The sequence below is a fragment of the Propithecus coquereli genome, unplaced genomic scaffold (genome assembly GCF_000956105.1).
Source record: "Propithecus coquereli isolate 6110/MARCELLA unplaced genomic scaffold, Pcoq_1.0 Scaffold46, whole genome shotgun sequence".
Taxonomy (NCBI): domain Eukaryota; kingdom Metazoa; phylum Chordata; class Mammalia; order Primates; family Indriidae; genus Propithecus; species Propithecus coquereli.
The window spans coordinates 5,989,667-5,993,525 of NW_012150396.1; positions in this window are offsets into that span (position 1 = coordinate 5,989,667).

Sequence of the window (3,859 nt, forward strand, 5' to 3'; positions counted from 1 at the left end):
CTTGACTTTCATTCAACCGTTTCTTTCCTTTTGCATGAAGTCAGAATAATGTTAGCTTTTAACTAACATGCTAGTTCTATGCTCTGTCATGCAAAGAAATACAGTCACAGAGTATTTAGCATAAGCTAGTTGCCTAATACTCATTGTGAAATCATTGCTCTTACAGTTACCAAAATGTAGCTTTCCTTTTTGAAAAACATGGAGATTTTTTTTAACCCATTTCAGACCTGAGAGACACCTCGGTTTTTATATCTATTGCTGGCTTTTGTCCAAATGTCATGTGAAGAATTTATTAATATTACTATAATACTTCAGAGGACTGTGGAATGTACATTCTAGGCAGATTTTTTAAGCTCTGTGGGAGGAAGGGGAAAAAGCAGAGATGATGGTGTGATGGAATTCTAGTCTCTGCAGGAGGGAGGAAGAGAATTTTCTTTATGCCACTCTCTCACGCTGAGGCTCTCCACAGCAGTGCCAGGGGCACCCTAACACGATATTAAATCACTGGATCCTAATATAGGCTCTCATATCTTGCCAGTGACTCAGAGTTTAATAAGGATTTTAAACATGTACTTGTGACAATGAAAAAGTAGAGACTAATATATTTCATAAATATATTTCTTGGGGGAGCCAGTACTCTTTTGGTAAAATACTTTTATAAAGCACCTCATTTCTTTTTTTGTTACAGATATTTTGGAATGTTACTTATCATCCCCTATAAATGTAATGAAGGTTATATTTCCTATTTTTTAAGTCTTTAAAGTAATGGTAAAACTGACATAACTAGTAAATAAAAGACATTGGGAGTAGTTTCTAAAGTTTTTAATGAGAATTTGCTAACACGCTTACCCATTTAAGAATTTTTCATTCATAACTTAATCACCAAATTCTAAAATCTTTGCCTACTCCTTTCTCTTTGACATATTGCCAGCATTTGTTGGAGTTTTCCTTCTCTTTCTTATGAAAACCTCACTTTTCCTTTGGTTTCTGTAGCATGTTCCTCTCTAGATGTGCTGATTATTTAGCTGCTATAGCTCACCTCCGAGAGGGCCTTTCCTACTCTGTCCCCTGAGGCTGAGCGTGGAACTCTACAGTCTCCTAGATTCCCTCATCATCTGGCTTCCTGTTAGGTTCTGCCAGGAGGGGCACCAAGGAGAGACTGGAAGTGAGAGAAGAGAGAGCACTTCCTTCCTGTTTTCCCAGTTTCTAGGAGCATTGCTCCAGCAACTGCGGACAGTTGGCTCCAGGCTTCAGCTTCTTTTGCCACTACCAGCCTCAGCCTCTGTGAGTCGCCGGGGCATGATTCCTTTAAGGCTGGAGTACGAGATGCCCCAGAGTTCCCTCACTCCCTGGGCACACCCTCCTGGCATCTGCTGCACGATGTCCCCTCCACACAGTTCCTGGCACCTGTCAGACTAGCTCCACCACCCCCAGCCTGCAGACCTGAGAACCACCTTCAAGTAGCTTTCCCCAAAAAGACTGAACGCCAACTCCGCGGGCCCCTCGTCCAAACCTAGGTGCTGGCATTACCGCCTCTTCTTTGTTCTCCCAGCCCCAGGGACAGTGGCTGCTTCCTGCAGTCGCCAATCCCTGGGCAGCCTCAGCATCCCTGTGTGTCCTTGCAGCTGTCTAACACCTACTAACCAATGTCCTGTATGAGATCCCATCTCAGAAATACCTAACGCACTTCCTGTTTTCCTCAGTGGACTAATAGTTCTCTCCTCGCTCTACCTCCTTGGCTGGATCTTCTTGCTTCTTACACCCAGGTTTCTCTGCGTGGCCTATTCGGCTGTTTGTGGACACTCTCTGCATCAGAGATATGCTACGTTTCCTCAGCTTCAAACATCACATCTCTGCCAGCTTATATGGTCAGCTGTTTACTCGGTATTTCTGCTGAGGTTTCCTATCAACTCATCACATTTAACATGCCCCACGTAAAACCCTCTCCTCCTGCATTCACTTCCCTGCTTCGCCATGGGTCCCCCTTCAGACTAGCTTTTTTCCATCAGTGCTACCTCAATAGTCCCAGCTAGGGACACTCATAACTATAGAAATTTTAAATTCCTCTTCTTATTAGACCCTCATATTCAATAATAATAGTATCATCTAGATTATTCTTTTACACTATATTTTGCATTTATCCTTTCCTTTCCCTCTACCAACCGCTACCGCCACCCTAATTGAGATCCTCATCAGCCTCACTCTCTGAGAACTAGAATACAGTCCGTGCGGTTTACGTGTTTCCACAATTCTTCTCATCTATACGCTGCTACTAGACTACTTTTCATAGACCCTGAAACCCCTTTCTACAGACCTTCAGTGGGTCCCTCGACCCACAAGATAAAGTCGAAGCCTCCCAGCTGGAAATCTCCCCTAAATAAAATGTTTGGCTTTCACTGTCACCATGACCCACAATTACAGCCGTCCCCCCTTATCCGAGGTTTTGCTTTCCTTGGTTTCAGTTACCTGTGGTCAACTGCGGTCCAAAAATATTAAACGGAAAATTCCAGAAATAACCAATTCACACATTCTAAATTGTGCTCTGTTCTGAGTAGTGTGATGGAATCTTGCGCTGTGCTGCTCCTGTCCACCTGGGACGAGGATCATCTCCTTGTCATCGGACCCACACTGTGCATGCTCCTCGCCCACCAGTCACGTGGTGGCCGTCTATGTCATCAGATTGACTGTAGCATATCACAGCGCCTGTGTTCAAGTAGCCCTTATTTTACTTAGTAATGGCCCCAAACCACAAGAGTGGTGATGCTGGCAATTCAGATATGCCAAGGAAAAGTTATCCAGTACTTCCTTTAAGTCAAAAGGTGAAAGTTCCAGACTTAATGAAGAAAAGGATTGCATGCTGAGGTTGCTAAGATCCAAGGTAAGACCAAATCAAATCTTCTATCCCCATAGCTGTGCATAAGGGAAAAGAAATTCACGCTAGTTTTACTCTTGCACCTCAGACTGCAAGAGTTATGGCCACAGTGCATGGTAAGAGCTTAGTTACGATGGAAAAAGCATTAAACTTGTGAGCGGAAGACATGAAGAGCAAATGTGGTCAGATCGACGGCAATCAGGTTTGGTACTATTCGAGGTTCCAGGCATCCACTGGGGGTCTTGGAACATATCCCTGAGGATAAAGGGAGACTACTATAAATCATCAGGAAAATTGGTTTGCTCTATGACTTCCTACTTTCTCTGTCCTCATCTCTTTATATAATATAACGCACTCCATTCAGCAAAGCTCTACTTTGTGAAGCCTTCCAAGGACACGCTGGACAGAACTAATCTCTCCCCACGAGGGACACTTTTTTGCATCACTTGTTTGGCAGTACTCATGAGTTGCATGCAGTATTACAGTGAGAGAAGAGGAAAGTACATATTTAACAGATAACCGAGTGTTGTGCAGCCAATCATGTTGTACGTGTGATGATCCTTAGGACGTATCTATCCAATGTTGCGTCAACGGACTAAGAGACAAAAAGATCTCTGAACTAACAATTTGCTTAAGATTCTTGACCCTGATAAAACTTATTTTAAAAATCCTGAAATCACTAATTGATCAGCTATGTTATTTTAATATTTTCATAGAGGTATAACTTATTAATAATCCATGTTATTTCTCACTTTATGGAAGTTTGTGCTCCATCCTTCATAATTCTAAATTTTTTTTCTTTTATCAAGAGATCTGGAAGAAATAAGAAAACATAACAAAAGCTGATATTAATTTTAGTACTTCTTAAAGACATAAACTATTTTGGGGAAGTCTTGTCTTAGAAAATTTCTCTGCCATATGTTTTCCTCTCCCTTCCTCCCCCCTCTCCTCCTTCCTTCCTTCCCTCCTTCTTTCCTACCTTCCTAC